Raw genomic sequence first — 19,129 nt, 5'->3', positions numbered from 1 at the left:
AGGTTAGTGCTTACAGCTATGTCAGGTCTTGAACATCTAGCAATGAAATTCAACTTGCCTAGAATGCATCTGTACAGAGTAGCGTCAGAAAACGCTTCAGCAGTACTATCTACCTGGTAACCTGTCACCACAGGTGTGTCTGCTGGGTTTGCATCAACCAAATTCAACCTGGTTAATACATCAGCAATTTTCTGTGTTTGGTGTACCAGAAAATTACCTGCTTGGTCCCTCTCCACCTGCAGAGAAAGATAGTTGGATACCTCACCAAGATCCTTCATGTCAAAGTGCTCCTTCAGCTGAGCTAGGGTGCTTTGGTACATAGCCTGATTCTTCCAAAACATCAGAAGATCATCAACAAAACATAAACAATACAGTTTGTTTTGCCCCTCCTCCTTGACAAACACACATGGATCAGCTTTGCCCTGGTGAAAACCTAGAGAAAGCAATGTCTCAGTGAGTTTTGTGTTCCAACACCTGGCACTCTGCTTGAGACCATATAAGGATTTCCGCAGTTTACAGACCATTCCCTTCTGTATCTGCATTCCATCAGGTGGAAGCATATACAGCTCCTCCCCCAAAACCCCGTAGAAAAAAACTGTATTAATGTCATGATGGGAAACATGCAGTTTCTCCTCCGCAGCGATCTTGAGCATCAGCCGAATGCTCTCATACTTGACGGTGGGTGAGTAGGTCTCGTGGTAATCCTGTCCTGGTACCTGTGAAAAACCTCTGGCAACCAATCTGGCTTTGTGTCTGACTACCTTGCCATTCTGGTCTGTCTTGGCCTTGAAGACCCATTTGCTGCCAACCAGTCTCATTCCTGGGACTACCGGTACCAGCTCCCAAGTTTGGTTCCTGTTCAAGGAATCAACTTCAGCCTTCATGGCATCAAGCCAAGGCTCAGCATCTTTGGAGGTTAACTCCTGAACCTCTTTGAAGCTTGAAGGTTCCCATACCTTCTCTGAGCTACTAAGAACAGCAGTTGCCGTCTTAGCAAACTCATTAGCAAATCTCTTTGGAGGTCTGCCTTTGGTCGCCCTTTCAGATCTGCGTACTAGACACAAGTCTTCTGGACTCATCTCCTCCTTCTTAGGAGAAAAGTGACCAATGGTGAACAGTGGTTCTTCCAGTTCATTGTCAGACGCATCAGATGGTCTGACTGAGGCCTTTGCGCTCTTGTAGTCTGCTGTGTCATCACTGTCGCTGACACCAGCAGCAACGCCGCCCACTGAGCTGGAATCCGAACTCTGATCATCATCATCCTCAGCTTCCTCAGCTTCCTTAGCATCATCTGCTTTTTTCACATCATCTTCATCTTCCTCTGGGTAACTCTGGAAAATTCTCACATTTTCCCCCCACTTAGGATTGTACTCAACACTCTTTGTGAACTTAATGGACTTAGAGTCAGTCATCCATACCCTGTATGCACCTTTTTCGTACCCCATGAACAAACCATGTGCCCCACGCTTCCCAAGCTTGTTGCTCTGTGGGGTGTTTACCCACATGTCAGAACCAAAGATTCTCATGTGCTTGACGTAAGGTTTCTTCCCAAACATTTTCTCATAGGGAGTACAACCAATAGGTGATGACAGTCTGCGATTATAAGTGTAAACAAACGTGGACAGAGCCTCCCCCCAATACTTCTCAGGGAGATTGGCATCATGCAACAAGGTTTTTAGGCCTTGAAGCAAAGTTTGGTTTGCTCGCTCAGCAAGTCCATTCATCCATGGCGATCTGGGCGTTGACAAGTCATGCTGGATTCCCTTCTCAGTCAGGAAAGCTTCAAACTGCTGAGAAGTGAATTCCCAGCCCCGATCAGTAAAGAGACAGCCGATACGCTTACTGTGAACATTCTCCAACCAAGCACAGAATGCCTTGAACCTAGGAAACGCTTGCAATTTCTGCTCGAGCATAAACACATGAATGTACCTGGAAAAAGAATCAATTAGAACCATGAAGTACCTTGCTCCACCCAAAGAAGGCGCAAGTGGACCAGCCAGGTCTGCATGGACTAGCTGGTAGGGTTTGGAAGCCTGCCTGCTAGACTCCTTGCCTTTTGGAGCAACCTTCACCTTGTTTTCTGCACAAGATACACATTTCATGTGAAACTTACAGGGTTTGATGTTCAAACCCTGAACCAATCCAGGCATCTTGGCCAGTGCCTGCCAAGAGATGTGACAAAATCTTCGATGTGCCTTGTGAATACATCCTGCATGAAGAACTTTGTTAGTTTGTGCAACACAACAAGAATCAACATTAGACACAACAGCACCATTGTCATCATAAGTTATACAGAATAAGCCATCCATAAACTTTGCATGCAAAATGTCCTCTTTGCCTTTCCTGATGATACAGAAGCTCCTCTTGAAGGAAATCTCAAAACCACGCCCAGTCAGCTGTGGGACACTGAGCAAATTGTCTGCAGCACCTGGAACATAAAGTACATCTTTGATGGTAGTGTGCAGACTCGCCAGTTTCACAGTCCCTTCTCCTGCAATTCGCAACGTCTTTCCATCAGCCAGGTGGATCTCTCCGTCTTGAGGTTTGAAGGAGATAAACAGATGCTTATCTTTTGCCAGATGGCGGGTGCATCCAGAATCTACAATAAATCTGGCCTTGGCCCTTGGAGCAGCTTTTGCAGCAAGCAAAACCTTGTTTTCCACCGGCGTGGGCTTTTGCTGCTTGCCCCCCTGCTCCTGGCCATCAAACTTGCCTTTAGCCTTTGGTGAAGCTGTGCCAGCAAACAAAGCCTTGTTTTCCACTGGCATGGGCTCTTCACCCCCCTTCTGCTTTGGGCCATCTGCAGGCAACTGTCTCTGTTTACTTCTGGCCTTCCGGTATCTGTGAGGATGACCTTGGCTCCCATGAGAAACAGAGCTCTCAGCTGCCGACTCCTTGGCTCCCCCTGGAGGCTGGAATGCTGCCTGGGATGACATCACAGTCAGCTCCCCCTGCAGCTTGCAACCGGTGCCCTCAGCATCCCTGCATACACTCGCATTCTGGGAAACAGCCAGGACCTCCGACGCAGTCAAACTCTGGGCTGGGATGATTGGCAGATGGGCTACTTTCAAAGCATTCCACATCTGATGTGCTGTCGCATTGCCAGCTAGTGTAGCTAGTTCCTCCAGAGAGACGGACAAGACTATTACGTCTATGGCCTTTGAATCTTGGGCCCTCCATCTATCTGTCAGAGGAACTGGAGGGGCTTCACACACAGTATGCCACACTCCAAACTGTCGCAACAAACTCTCACACCACACAGCCCAGGTCTCATAATTGTGCCCATTTAACTTTGGGCACTGAGCAGCTTCAGAAGCTTGTAAAAACTCCATTCCAGGGTTTTACTTGAGCCGTGAGCTTTATTCACTTCAGAGACTTCTTATCTCGGCAGCTCATAAATCTTGAGTTCTGCTTGTCTCGACTCCCAGGCCAATTAGCCGGCCGGAGTTCAAAGAGACTCTGCCGTGGCAACGAAAAGCCTCACTTTCGCTTTCCCCCCACATACCTCTCTCGCAGTCTTACTCTCCTGTAAGTGCCGTGAATCTGGGCCCATAACCTGTTGTTGGGATACTGCCAGGGAGACAAAGTCCATCATGACTCCACGTCGCCTCCGGACGATCTATCGATCTCCTGTAGACACGCAGTATCAGCAATTAGCGACACGAGCTCCAGAAATAGCTTGCCACATTCCAGAGCTGATGCACGCTCTATCAGCAGATAATGCACAGCGAAAAATGCACTCAGGAGAGCATTATTTACAAGTTTATTCAGCGTTGATCAGAACAAAGAAAGCATGACTGCCTGCTTCAGTGTCTCAGACACAGAGAGAGAACGAAAGCAAAGACACAACAGAAACATCCTGTGAACAGGAAATACGCAGGCTGTGACACAAACATCCTGCTCCCTTTTAAGGTGGAACGGAAATATCCTAACAGGAACTACCCACCACTGGTTTCCCCAGTGTACCTCTCTGGTTGTCTGACTTCCAAGGAATGAGTGCATCTGCATTACCTTGACTAGGGAATGTAGTGTTACGCTTAGCAACTCCCTGTTGTGTCTTTGTCTCTGACTTAGACACAGCTTTAACCTGTCTTGAGTTGTCAACAATAGTAACACATGCAACAGCTGAGTTAGCAAACTCTTTTGAATACTTCTTGGGTGGTACACACTTTGTAACTCTCTCGGACCTGCGTATAAGGTGCTGATCCTCTCTGCTCACTGGTTCAGTCTCAGGACTCTTTGGAGAACCAGTTCCAATAGTAAACAGTGGTTCACCATTCACCTGTGAAGGTCTAGCCATTGTGTGAGATTTCCTCTCAATGACTGTGTTAATTCACTGTCACTCTCAGTACCACTGTAATCAGTAAAATCATCATCATCATCTGAATTGTCCTCAGTGGGAAATGTGTGAACAATTACTCTCTCCTGTTCAGGAGCACTCTCTAGAAATTTTGTGAGAATCACCTGACCAGATTCAGACAAAATTACTCTGTAGAGACCCTTTTCATAACCCACAAATATGCCTCTAGCATTCTTTAATCCACCTGGAGCATCAGATTTCACATGAGACCCAAAAACCTTAAAATGGGCAACAGAAGGTTTTCTATGAAATAGCTTTTCAAAAGGAGAACTTTCCAAACCTTTTGAAACCTTTCTCAACCAAGTGTAACAAAAACACAATAAATATTCAGCCCAATACTCATGTGGCAAATGTGAACTCAGCAATTGTGCCTTCATCCCATTTTGCAATTCTTTGTTCACTTGCACACAGACACTTTTGTTCCATGCTCCTGCAGAAACAGCAGTCTTGTGCCTTATCCCTTTCTTATCCAGGAAATCCTGAAAATCCTGTAAAAGAAAAACTGGCTTTTCATCGGTGTTAGCATCATGAACATTCTTAACCTTGTCACAAAACTCTTTAAACCTTTCTAAGGCTTCTTGTGGTTTGTGCAATATGTATATCCACACATAATGAGAGAAATAATCCACACACACAAGATAATATCTTGCATTGCCTCTAGATGGTGCTAGAGGACAAATTACATCAGCATACACTCGCTGAAAAGCTTTGGTTACTTGCGTCGTCTTCTGGACGTTTTTCTTCACACCTGCAAGAGAAATCATGTTAGACTCAGATGCATTACAATTTATGCAATCACTTTGATCAAAAGTCAACATATACAGTCCATCTTTCTCTCTGGCAGAAAGATACAGCTCTCACTCTCGAGCCTGTAAAATCTAAGAGTCTATTGGGTTGTTTACTGCCTTGCACCTGGCAGCTAAACGCAGGCAGCTCCGGAAAGTCCCTCCAAGAGCAGTGAGATAACAGACAAAACAAACGCTGGAATTTTTACCAGTGTTTTTCCTTTTTTAAAAAAAAAATAATATTTATTACTTTTCCAACGATTTAAACATTACAAAAAAAGAATAAACAATACAATACAATACAAAAACAATACAAAACACTAACACATTAAACTAACCAAACAATTTCAATATCTTATCTTTCATTCACTTATTTCAGTGACCTCCTCACACCTCCCTTTTTGTATTCCACTTCTGTTAATTGTTTCAGCAATTCCTTTCCATCTTCCTCTGTTTTCTATCCTATAATTATCTTAACACATTTTAACCTTATTTTTCCCTTTAATTTTCTATTAATCTATTTATACTTAATTCCTTATAACATTTCTACTAAAGTCATATAACTTCATTCCAACATTTTTCTAACATTCATTAATTTTACAGTATTTCTGTAAATAATCTTTAATTTTTTCCCAATCTTCTTCCACCAACTCTTCTCCCTGGTCTCGGATTCTGCCAGTCATTTCCGCCAATTCCATATAGTCCATCACCTTCATCTGCCATTCTTCCCGGGTGGGTAAATCTTGTGTCTTCCAATATTTTGCGATGAGAATTCTTGCTGCTGTAGTTGCATACATAAAAAAAGTTCTATCCTTCTTTGGCACCAATTGGCCGACCATGCCCAGGAGAAAGGCCTCTGGTTTCTTTAGGAAGGTATATTTAAATACCTTTTTCATTTTGTTATAAATCATTTCCCAGAATGTCTTAATCCTTGGGCATGTCCACCAAAGGTGAAAGAATGTACCTTGAGTCTCATTACATTTCCAACATTTATTGTCGGGCAAATGGTAAATTTTTGCAAGCTTGACTGGTGTCATGTACCACCTATAAATCATTTTCATTAAATTTTCTCTTAGGGCATTACATGCCGTGAATTTCATACCTGTGGTTTACCAGTGTTTTTCCAGCCTTTTACAGTCCCAGCCTGTCTTCCGTTGGCTAGTAAATTTCCACTTCCTTTTCTTTTTCTTTTTTTTAAAAAATGATATTTATTAAGGTTTCAAAGAAAAGAATTACATAAATAAAGAAGAGAAAAAACAAAACAAAAAAAGACAAAAGTAAAAATACAAGAAAAATACAAAATACAGAAAAAAGAATAAAAAACACTTTAAAAAATACATCAATCTTTCCATGCCTTACATTCATTTCCTTGTTTCCCTGACCTCCTCTTACCTCCCTTTTTTGTATTCCAATTCAGTTAGTTAATTCAGCAATTTCTTTCCCTCTTTATTTTCTTAAATTTCCACTTCCTTTTCAAGCTAACTATCTCCGAAGTAGCTGAAAAGACTGACGTCTCGTTGCTTAGCAACTGGACTTGGCTGACCAGCAATAGCAAAGCTTATCAAGCCTAAGGAATTTTAAGAATGTAGCTCTCTCGCAGTGCTGTTCCCCCCGCCCAAAAAAAGCAGCTTTTGTGAACCAGAGAAGAATCATTCTGTGTTCACTCTTTTAGCCCATAAATCAGCATACCTTAGGGGTTCCGTTGCTCGTAGCTTATCAGCAAAAATGATTCCTCCGGTGTTCAGCCGTTCTTGTAGCTTCCCATCCGCCCGCTACCATATCTTCCTTTATCTCCTTGCAGAGGATGAAGTACGATCCATCAACCTCTTTTGCTGCTTTCATGGATCGATGCCATCGGCTCCATGCTACCAGATGTCGGAAATCAAGCCTTTATCAGGAGAAACTGGCAACTCTCCCAGGCACCCGGCTTGATCTCCTGTTGACTTCCCTGTCTGGATTCCTCAGCAAGATCCAGGCAGAGGTCGCGATAGGCGATCCTTCTCAGCGTGAGAAGAACACCCCCCCTCTTTGTTGCCCCCCCCCCGGCAGGGGAAAGAGATAGACAGAAACGTATTTACATGCCTTTATTTCTGTCTTTGCAGTGTTACAAAAAACATGACTGCTCTCTTCAAACTCCAGCAGTCAAGAGACAAACACTTCCTGTACAGCTCATATTACACTCTGAGCTAATTCCGGTGCCCTCTGTTTCCCACGGACAGTCCCAGCATCATGTGATGTTTTCTTTTTTCTTTTTTAATTAATATTTATTGAAGTTTCACAAGGAATAAAATCACATTGATAAAAAAGAAAAATTTGAAAATAGAGAAAAAAAGTACACAATACAAAATACAAAAAGATAAAAGAAAAAAGAAAAACAGTTAAAAAACAATTCCGTCTTTTCATAAATTTTTTTAGATTTACTTGTTTCCCAGACCTCCTCATACCTCCCTCTTTTGTATTCCAATTCAGTTTGTTAGTCCAGCAATTTCTTTCCCTCCTTTTTAATCCCAATCCTTAATCTTAATATATTGTAACATTAAGTTTTTACCTATTAAAAACCAATTTTTCCATTCTTTTAACCTTTTTAATCCTAATCCTTAATCTTGATATATTTATGACTTTGAAGCCTGTACAGCTAGAAGCCAGTTAACTTCAATCCAACATCACTCTAACATTCATTAATTTTGCAATATTTCTGTAAATAATCTTTAAATTTCTTCCAATCTTCTTCCACCAACTCTTCTCCCTGGTCACGGATTCTGCCAGTCATTTCCACCAATTCCATGTAGTCCATCATTTTCATCTGCCATTCCTCCAGTGTGGGTAGCTCTTGTGTCTTCCAATACTTTGCGATGAGTATTCTTGCTGCTGTTGTAGCATACATGAAGAAAGTTCTGTCCTTTTTTAACACCAATTGGCCGACTATGCCCAGGAGAAAGGCCTCTGGTTTCTTCAAGAAGGTATATTTAAATACCTTTTTTAATTCATTATATATCATCTCCCAGAAAGCCTTAATCTTTGGGCACGTCCACCAAAGGTGAAAAAAAGTACCTTCAGTTTCTTTACATTTCCAACATTTATTATCAGGCAAATGGTAGATTTTTGCAAGCTTGACTGGGGTTATGTACCACCTGTATATCATTTTCATAATATTCTCTCTTAAGGCAATACATGCCGTAAACTTCATACCTGTGGTCCATAACTGTTCCCAGTCAGCAAACATAATATTATGTCCAACATCTTGTGCCCATTTAATCATAGCAGATTTCACCGTTTCATCCTGAGTATTCCATTTCAACAGCAAGTTATACATTCTTGACAAATTCTTAGTTTTGGGTTCTAACAGTTCTGTTTCTAATTTTGATTTTTCCACCTGGAAGCCAATTTTCTTATCCAACTTATATGCCTCCATTATCTGATAATAATGAAGCCAATCTCTCACTTTGTTTTTTAATTTCTCGAAACTCTGCAATTTCAATTTGTCTCCTTCTTGTTCCAAAATTTCCCAATATTTTGGCCATTTGACCTCCATATTGAGCTTTTTCAAGGCTTTCGCTTCCATCGGTGACAGCCACCTTGGGGTTTTATTTTCCAATAAATCCTTATATCTTATCCAAACATTAAATAAAGCTTTCCTGACAATATGGTTTTTAAATGCTTTATGTGCTTTGACCTTATCATACCACAAGTATGCATGCCATCCAAATACATTGTTAAAACCTTCTAAATCCAAAATGTCAGTGTTTTCAAGAAGCAGCCATTCTTTCAACCAGCAAAAAGCTGCTGATTCATAATAAAGTTTAAGGTCTGGCAGGGCAAATCCATCTCTCTCCTTTACATCTGTTAGTATTTTAAATTTTATTCTAGGCTTCTTGCCCTCCCAGACAAATCTAGAAATATCTCTCTGCCACCTCTTGAAACCGTCCATTTTGTCCACAATTTGCAATGTTTGAAACAAAAACAACATTCTAGGCAATACATTCATTTTTACCGCAGCAATACGACCCAGCAGTGAAAGCTTCAAATTTGACCAATTTTCTAAATCTTTTTTCACTTCAGCCCAACATTTTTCATAGTTATCTTTAAATAAATTCCCATTTTTTGCTGTCATGTTAATCCCCAGGTATTTAACTTTCTTAACCACTGTTAAACCTGTCACATTCTGAAACCTCTCTCTCTCCATTGCTGTTAAATTTTTCTCTAAAACCTTGGGTTTTAACTTATTCAATTTAAATCCTGCAACCTGACCAAATTCTTGAATCAGTTCTAAAACCCTTTTAGTACTAGATTCTGGCTCCTGTAACGTCAATACTAAATCATCTGCAAATGCTCTCAATTTGTACTGTTTAGCTCCGACCTCTATACCTTTAACCAACTGGTCCCTTCTAGTCATGTTCAGCAAGACCTCCAGGACCGATATAAAAAGCAGTGGGGAGATTGGGCACCCCTGTCGTGTCCCTTTTTCTATCTTAAATTCTTCCGTCACCACATTATTTACAATTAATTTAGCCTTTTGTTCTGAATAAATTGCACTTATACCGTTTTCAAAGCCTTGGCCTACCCCCATACCCTGTAGGTTCTTCTTCATAAAGTTCCAATAAATGTTGTCAAAGGCTTTCTCTGCGTCCACAAGTATCAAAACTGCTTTAGTATTTATGTTCACTTCTAGTTTTTCCAAAATATCAATTATATTCCTCAAATTGTCAGACAAGTGTCTACCCGGGAGAAAGCCCGCTTGGACTTTATGAATCTCTTCCATCAACACTTTTTTAAATCTCTTGGCCAAAATGTCTGCAAAAATTTTGTAATCCACATTAAGTAATGATATGGGGCGGTAATTTTTAAGCTGCGTCTTTTCAGTCTCTGTTTTCAGTACAAGTGTAATATAAGCTTCTTTCCATGACTCTGGTGCCCTTTTCCCCTCCATTATTTCATTACAGACCTCTTTCAAAGGTTGTACTAGCCATTCTTTCAAGGATCTGTAATATCTAGAAGTCAGTCCATCCGGTCCTGGAGACTTACCCAATTGCTTGTTTTGAATGGCACCTTCTATCTCCTGTTCAGTTATTTTATAGTTCAACATTAATTTATTTTCTTGAGAGATTTTTTGTAATCCATTTGTTTTCAAAAATTGATCTAGATCAGTTTCTTTCAGTGGCCCTTGTGTATATAGCTGTTTAAAGTACCTCTGGAAACAATTTCTAATCTTTCTGGTGAATTGGGGGACTAAAGGGAGAAGTAAATTACTTTAAGAACTTTATGACTGTTACAGTGTCCCCCTAGTGGAATTTGGAACTAGTTACAACTGCAGCTGGCCTGAGGAAATTTCTCACACTATTTTCCTGGAACTTTCCATTCCAAAACAACTTTGACTCTGACTGTGTGACTGACCTTGAGTTTTATCTAGAGGGGTATGGCAGATGGGAAAGAGAAGATAGACTTGTTACAAGCAACAAGGTCTGGCAGAGTATATCGCACAGACGGTGGATTGCAAAGGAGAGCTTCGACATCTGGCCCCCCCGGAGTTCCAACAGCAACCTCATCGGCACAACCTAAAACTAAAGGTATGGCAAGTGACGATGCCCTGGCTCAGGCACTGGCTAAAATTAATGCATCTTTGGATAGAATAAGTAAACAAGTAGCCGAGGCATCGGATAAGATTGATCAAAATACGACAAGTATTAACCAAAATACGGCAAGTATCAATAATCTGGGACAGAAAGTAAATACTAACACAGAAACTATTCAGAAATTATTACAGGAATCTGTTTCGACACGTAAGATTGCCGAAGAGGCTAAAGAAATTGCTACAGCTACTGTTACAGTGGTTCAAGAGAAGATACCACCGCTACATAAACAACTTGAAGACCATAAGTCAATCCTGTCTATGATCGAGTTGAAGGAGAAACAAGTGAACTTAAGGGTCAGAGCTGTACCTGAAGTGGAGAAAGACAACTTAGTTGAATTTCTTACGCAGGAATTCCTAGATTTTTGGAATCCAGATTTGGGGAAAGACAGTTTTAAAATAGTGAGTGCTTTTAGACTTGGAAAAGGAGGGAGAAAGAACAGGGTGAGAGACTGTTTGATCACCCTCCGAACAAAAGAAGAGAGAGACAAGATTTTGAGTTTGCATTTCCAGAAGACTTTGGAAATACAACAGTCAAAAGTGGAGATATTCAAGGATATTCCGAAACATCTTCTGGACCTCAGGTTTAACTACAAAGACCTGGTTACCCTGTTGAAAAGTAACGGAATTATCTTTAGGTGGGAATTTCCTCAAGGCCTATCCTTTAGTTACAAAGGAAAGAAGATAAAAATAAGATCAGAAGACGATAAAGACAAATTTTGGAGAGACCACGGAGAAGACCTACAGAAGAAAGTTACAGGAGAGTTAAGAGCAATTGTAAGAGAAACTTTAGATACACCAGGACTATCACTGGAACTAAAAGACCGCCTGAGAAACGTGATACCACCGACGGAACAGGAACAGGCACTGGGTGCCGTTGGAGGAGAACTAAAATAATTACATCATGGCCCTGCAACTATTAAGTTGGAATTGTAATGGTTTGAACTCTCCCCAGAGAAGGAAATCTGTGTTTCATTTATTAAAAAAGGAACAATTGGACTTGATTTGCTTACAAGAAACACATATAACAAGGTTACACAGGAAATTATTGATAAATAAAAGACTTGGTCAGGAGTTTATTTCATCGGATAAAGTAAAAAAAAGAGGAGTTGTGATTTATGCAAAGGACAGACTACTACCGAAATTTATTTTTAAAGATGACCAAGGAAGATTTGTGGCAATTGAAATTCAAACACAAGGAGAAAAAATTTTGATAGTAGGGATTTATGCACCAAATGAGGGGAAATCTGAATTTTTTAAGAAGTTGCATGAGACTCTGATGGACTATCTAGATTACAACATGATTTTGATGGGAGATATGAATGGAGTGGTATCTACACATATGGACAAGGCACAAAGACAGGTAGTCACCAAGGATGGTAGACTACCGAAAACCTTTTTTGAGATGACAGACAACTTGGACTTAGTCGATATTTGGAGAACAAGAAACCCCATGGCTAAAGAGGGAACCTTCTTTTCTGAAGCCAAAATGACATGGACAAGAATTGACCAAATATGGGTAACTAGAGGAATGGCACCAAAGACAAGAAAGGTGGAAATCTGCCCGAAAACTTGCTCCGACCACAATGCTGTTAAGATGGAAATGAAACTAATACCAACTGGCTCCTTTAGATGGAGGATGAATGACACCTTATTTAGAGATGAAGAAGTGTTAAAGAAGGCCCAAAAAACCTTGAGAGACTATTTTGAGATAAATATGAATACCAACGTGGAAAAAAGAGTAATCTGGGACGCAAGTAAAGTGGTTATGAGAGGGTTCCTGATACAACAGAATGCAGTAAAGAAGAGAATTCAAAATGAGAAGAAGGATAAAATATTGGAGAAAATAAAGGAAAGTGAAAAAAGATTGAGAACAAATCCAAAATCCCAAGAGATTTTGAGAGAATTAAAGCTACACCAAGTACAATACATGAAAATGACAAATCAGGAAATAGAATGGAAAATTAAACAAATGAGACAAAAGACATTTGAGTCGGCTAACAAATGTGGGAAACTGTTGGCTTGGCAAATGAAAAAAAGACAAAAATTAAATACAGTTACGAATTTAGAAGTGGAAGGAAGGAATATACAGAACCCAGCTGAGATCATGTGATGTTTTCAAGCTAGCAGCTCGCAGCTGCATTGCTTCTATATCGTAACAGATACAACATACCTACATCACAGAAAGGGTGTAGCACAAGACCACCCCCCAGATACATCATACCTACATCACAGAAAGGGCGGTCTGCAACAGACATCTGAGTGCGTTGTTTACCTCCTGTCTGGCAGGTTACCTGTTAGTGCTCTCTTGATTGGGTACCCTGGGGAGCCTGGCCAGTCTTTTGTAATGACAAATACTTAGTTCCTGAGCCAGGTCACAGGCTCAGCCTATGTAGGAGTGCAAATATCCAGAGATGTAGTGATCAGATGGGATTACTGTGAGGAATTATAAAAGACCCTGATGCTGGGAAAGATGGAGGGCACTAGGAGAAGGGGATGACAGAGGACAGTGTTCTCGAAGCTACCAGCATGAGTTTGACCAAACTGCGTGAGGCAGTGGAAGACAGGAGTGCCTGGCGTGCTCTGGTCCAGGGTGTCATGAAGAAGCGGACATGACTAAACAACAACAACAAAGCTCTCCATTCCTTTTCTGCACCAAACTTGATTATCGGAGGACAGGAAAATACTAGCAAAAGAAAAGGGGAAAAAAGCTGACCTTGTCTTGTGTTTCTTTCGTGGAATAAGAAAAAAATGAAGAGACACAATAATTCTAAGGTGCCAGAACAAGCTTTGCTGACTGCCCCTCTTTCTGATTTACTGCCGCTGAACTTTGTGCCATCTGCAGATTTCAACATGCTTCTACTTAACCTGACCCAAACCATTGGTTGGCTTTCATTGAGTTCTGTGGACACAGTAAAAAAAAGCTGCCATCTGGTTTCTTTTTTTCTTTTTTTTTGCCACTGTTTTAATGCTTTATTTGAAAGACAGTTTGTCCCATTTAATATCCATTTGGGGCAAAAAGTAAAAAAATCCTTCAAAACTCTTCCAGTCTTGCTTCTCACAGCTTGAGTTCGCTTGGCATGCTTTCTCCTTTCAGTCCAGCCAGAAGATTGTTGGCAGCCAACACGGACATGGCATTCCTTGTGGCGTAGGTGGCGCTTCCAATATGAGGCAAAATTACACAGTTCTTGAGGGAAAGAAGTGGATTATCAGTAGGCAGAGGTTCTGGGGTTGTAACATCCAAGCCCGCTGCTGCAATGTGGCCATTGACTAAAGCTTCGTATAGGTCCTTTTGATTGACAACAGTGCCCCTGCTTGTGTTGATGAACACAGACGTCTTCTTCATCTTGCAAAAGAAGTCCCAATTGCACATCCCCTGAGTGTCAGGTGTCAGAGAACATGTCACAATGACAAAGTCCGACTCTTCCGCTAGCTTGGCAAGGGGCACAAACTCAGCTTTCAGTTCCATAGCAGCTTCAGGTTTGGGGTGACGTCCTGCATACAAAAACTTCTTGACTCCAAATGGCTTCAGACGATGTGCTACAGCCTGCCCTATTCTTCCTAGCCCTATAATCCCAACGGTGCTGTTGGATAGTCCATAGCCACACATCCAGAGGGGTTTCCATGTGGTCCAGCCACCGTTCTTCACTTCCTCCACAGATTCTGGCAGCCTGCGGGACGTTGCTAGGAGCAAAGCTACTGTGAGTTCAGCCGTGGCATCTGTCAGGATGTCTGGCGTGTATCCCACACGGATCCCACGCTTTTTTATTTCCTCAATGGCAAGATGGTCATATCCCACGGACAACGTACTGATTACTTTCAGGGATGGTCCTGCAGCATCCAGGACTTCCTTGTCAATCCGGTCAGACAAGAGGCACAGGAGCCCGTCCTTGCCAGCCACCCCCGCCAGCAACTCAGACTGTGGGATTGGTTCATCTGAATCCCACTGCTGGACGTCTCCGGCCCGGCTCAAGGCCGCCAGCCCCTCCGGGGGGATCCTCCGCATCACGAAGACCTTCATGAGTCTCTGCACGGCCGCCGCTCTCATGTGCCACGTTGCAAAGGCGACTCCGGGCGACATCTGGTTTCTCTCTGGATGTTCGGATTGTGGAACACAGATTTGCTCTCCACCGTAACACTGTCTCTCAGCATACCACTTTATTTCCCCCCAGATAGGTGGCTACTATTCACTTGTAGGAAGATGTGCTTATTTAGACTACAACATTGCAGTGGGAGCAAAAGCCACCTTTCTTCTCTCAAGAGGGTTAGTCGAGTTTCTGTTGTTACGGAAAAATCCAGGTGGGAGGCTGCTCGGAGCCCGTGGGTCCCTGCGGAACAAAGAAGGAGTCCAGCCACCAACCGGAGCAAATAGCGGAGACCAAAGTTGATTGCGCAACAGGTTCAAAGAGGAATTGAACCCCGAGAACGGGGTGACAAGGACTTTTAAAAGTTCCTATCTTATCCCAGCAGACAGTTCGCTAAACATCACCACTTCATCAGAAAAGAGGAGGGTTATACATGCTTAAGATAGGAGGAATGTGTTGGGGTAACATGCAAATACAGGATATGTCTTGGGAAGTACATTCTAAGCACCTACTGCAAGAGGACAATAGAACTTTGGTTTGCATAGTCTGCCACCTGGGTAAGTCCGGAGGAGAGCTTTTGCCCAGCGATTGTCACCTACGGGTAAAGTACCTTCCTGTGAGTAGGTGACCTCCCGCTTGGGGAATTCTGGCGGGGACCGAGGGGTTCCCAAGTCCTTGGCCAACGAAGCAGACTGGCGGTGGAATGAAGAGAATCGGTGAAACCAGTGGTTTTCTATGAATTTCCAAGCGTTTTTAGGGTTTTTTTTAATACAGACGGTTCTTTTCGGAAGTGGCCTGGCCTGACATTGCTACATTGTATCTAGCTGGACCATAAAGAAGGCTGATGCAAAAGAATTGATGCTTTTGAATTCTGGTGCTGAAGGAGACTCTTGAGAGTCCCATGGACTGCAAGAAGATCAAACCTCTCCATTCTGAAGGAAATCAGCCCTGAGTGCTCACTGGAAGGACAGATCCTGAAGCTGAGGCTCCAAGACTTTGGCCACCTCATGAGAAGAGAAGACTCCCTGGAAAAGACCCTGATGCTGGGAAAGATGGAGGGCACAAGGAGAAGGGAACGACAGAGGACAAGATGGTTGGACCGTGTTCTCAAAGCTACCAGCATGAGTTTGACCAAACTGCGGGAGGCAGTGGAAGACAGGAGTGCCCGGCGTGCTCTGGTCCAGGGGGTCACGCAGAGTCGGACTAAACGACTAAACAACATCTAGTTTGGATTGGATTAACAGGGTAACGAGGTTTCGATTGACTCAGTCCGTTGTTCTCGCAGCGGGAGCTGTCATCACCTTGTCAGCGCTCAGTGGAGCGTGCAAAACAGCTGGAGATGAGCTGCCTCTGCAGAGCCATGGCATTGCTGCGATTGGCTGAAGGGCTACATTCAACGCCATCTGATTGGCTAGAGCGCATCCTCATGCAAATACATTGTTCATTTATCAAATACATCGATCGTGTATAGCATCGGGATACGGGGTCAGAAATGGCGCTTTCTTCTCGGGGTTTTCATAGCTGTCAAGTGTCCCTTATTTGAAGGGACAGTCCCTTATTTCAGCGCCATGTCCCGCTGCTGTCCCTTATTGATGGATGTCCCTTAAATGATGTCCCTTAAATTTCAAAGGAAGCAGCTCCTCTCCCTCCCTTCCTGCTAGCCAGGGAGGAGGGAGGCTCCAACTGTGTAGCTTGGCTGTGTTGCTCACCCAATAAAAAGTCTAAGAACGACTGGGGGGTGGAGCTTGCATGCCTTGTATGTGGCTAGTTAATGCAAGCTGAGGGGGTTTTTGAATGCTGGACGCCATTTTGTTCCACGTGCTGCTGCAAACTTTGCAGTGCAAAGCCAGGCCGGGGAGCCATCTTAAGTTGAGGCTGCATAGGCCTTGTGGTGCATGTGATTCAGATTCTATTCAGTTGAACCTCTGGTTACAAAGTTGGTTAGACAGTGTTCTCGAAGCTACCAGCATGAGTTTGACCAGACTGCAGGAGGACAGGAAGACTGGAGTGCCTGGAACAGGTGAGGCTGCAGGTCCCTTATTTTGGCTGCTTGTCCCTTATTTTCAAGGCTGCTGGTCCCTTATTTTCAAATCTGTAAGTTGACAGCTATGGGTTTTGGACTTTTGTGTGGTGCTTGGTGCAACGTTGTGACGGGGCGAGGGGAGTCCTAGTGTGGCAGGGTTCCCTTGAGGTCATCGCCTCGGGCTCTACGTCTCTTACTCGAGAGTAAGACTTCGTTCATATGCCCCCCCCCATTCCGTAACACTCTTCGTACGGACTTCATGGAGTGTGCACTCTTGCAGGGTCTGCTTCCAGAAACTACTATTGCAGATGTATATATTTTGGCAGAAATGGCTTACAAATATGCACGATGGCAAGCAGGCAGACAGGAACAATTACAAATCAACCTTGGTCCTGCATGTTACGATATAAAAGCAATGCAGCCGCGAGCTGCTAGCTTGAAAACAGCACATGATGGAATGTTAGGACTGTTCCGTGGGAAACAGAGGGACAGTCAACTCACAGGGCAATGCACCGGAATTAGCTCAGAGTGTAATATGAGCTCTTCCTTTTGCTCTTATACAGGAAGTGTTTCTCTCTCGACTGCTGGAGCTTGAAGAGAGCAGTCATGTTTTTTGTAACGCTGCAAAGACAGAAATAAAGGAATGTAAATACGTTTCTGTCCATCTCTTTCCCCTGCCCGGGGGGGCAGGAAAGAGGGGGGGTGTTCTTCTCACGCTGAGAAGGATCGCCTATCGCGACCTAGCCTGTATCCTGCTGGGGAATGCAGACAGGGAGGTCAACAGGAGATCAAGCCGGGTGCCTGGAGAGTTGCCAGTTTCTCCTGATAAAGGCTTGATTCCCGACATCTGGTAGCAGAGGATGGTTTTGATCCATGAAAGCAGCAAGAGAGGTTGATGGATCGTACTTCATCCTCTGCAAGGAGATAAAGATAGAATGTGGTAGCGGGCGGATGGAAGCTACAAGGACGGCTGAGCACCGGAGGAGGTGTTTTTGCTGAGCAACGGATTCCCTCAAGGTATGGTGATTTTATGGCTGTGAGAGTGAACGCGAATTGAAGCATTCTTCGGTTCACTGAGTGTCTGCTTTAGGATGAAAACAGCACGGAGAAACAGCCTGTATATTTCGCATTCCTGAGGCTTGATAAGCCAAGTCCAGTTGCTAAGCAACGAGACGTCAATCTTTTCAGCTACTTCGGAGATAGTTAGCTTGAAAGAACGTGGAAATTTACTAGCCAACGGAAGAGGGGCTGGGACTGTAAAAGGCTGGAAAAACACTGGTAAAAAATTCCAGCGTTTGTTTTGTCTGTTGTCTCACTGCTCTTGGAGGGACCTTCCGGAGCTGCCTGCGTTTAGCTGCCAGGTGCAGGCTCGAGAGTGAGAGCTGAGACTTGGATTCAAAATGGATACCAAGAAGGGGGGAGGCTTACCTTACCCACCTCCACTGACTAATGACAATTATTCCTCATGGTCTGTAAAGATGAAAGCCCTGCTTCAGAATCAGAGGATTTTTGAGGTGATTGATAACCCCATCCCTGCTGCACCAATGCCAGGTTGGAATTCACAGAATGTGAGAGCCAGGGCGGCCATAATTCTGTGTATCTCAGATGATCAACTCGTGCATATTCAGGATTTGGAATACGCGCGTGAGATTTGGCAAACGCTGCATAGAATACATCAAAGAGATGCTGGTTCTTCAGCGTTGCTGCATTTTGAAAAACTGACTAATCTAAGGCTAGCGCCTGAGGGAGATGTACAAGCGCATCTGACAGAGATGAAATTCTTACGCCAGCAGATGGCGCAACGCAATTTCCCTCTTCAGGAAGAGATATTCTGCTTCATGATTATTAACAGCCTTAATTGGACTTATAAAACGGTTGCAAGTCAGCTTGGTTCTCTACCTGCCCGAGATCTTACGGTGGAGAGAATTTGTTCGGTGGTTCTCAATGAGAAAGATCGCCTTGCTGCAATAGATGTCAAAGACAGGGGGAGAGAAGCTCGGAGTTCTGACACCCCCACTGCTACTGCTAGTGAAGAACAGGCTGTTGCTTTGAACGTTGTCCGTTGTTACAATTGTGGACAGACTGGGCATCTTCAGCGGAATTGTAAGAAGCCACGTCAACAGAAAGGAGCTAAGGGGAGCTCTGCAAAGCCTGAGGCGTCAGGCAAAAGTCGTACCAAGTCCCAGGTGAAACCTGCAAAAGCATTGCTGTCAACAAAAGCCGAATTTTCAACAGAGAACGCTTTTGTTC

The 19,129-nt window shown here is 43.2% G+C and overlaps 2 long non-coding RNA genes and 1 pseudogene across 3 annotated transcripts in view; 1 reads left to right on the top strand and 2 right to left on the bottom strand.

Annotated features, from left to right (window-relative positions):
* LOC308467843 overlaps positions 1-19,129 on the bottom strand; it is a 277,660-nt gene that overhangs the window by 141,530 nt on the left and 117,001 nt on the right. The window lies entirely within an intron of this gene.
* LOC308467831 overlaps positions 1-19,129 on the top strand; it is a 702,857-nt gene that overhangs the window by 681,215 nt on the left and 2,513 nt on the right. The gene's annotated exons all lie outside the window — the stretch shown is intronic.
* LOC308467713 (glyoxylate reductase/hydroxypyruvate reductase pseudogene) lies at positions 13,732-14,843 on the bottom strand (annotated as a pseudogene). The gene has a single exon. The product of its transcript is annotated as a glyoxylate reductase/hydroxypyruvate reductase pseudogene (transcript).

Source organism: Podarcis pityusensis (assembly GCF_964106645.2).
Source record: "Podarcis pityusensis genome assembly, chromosome: W".
NCBI lineage: Eukaryota > Metazoa > Chordata > Lepidosauria > Squamata > Lacertidae > Podarcis > Podarcis pityusensis.
This window is presented reverse-complemented; position numbering and strand designations above follow the sequence as displayed.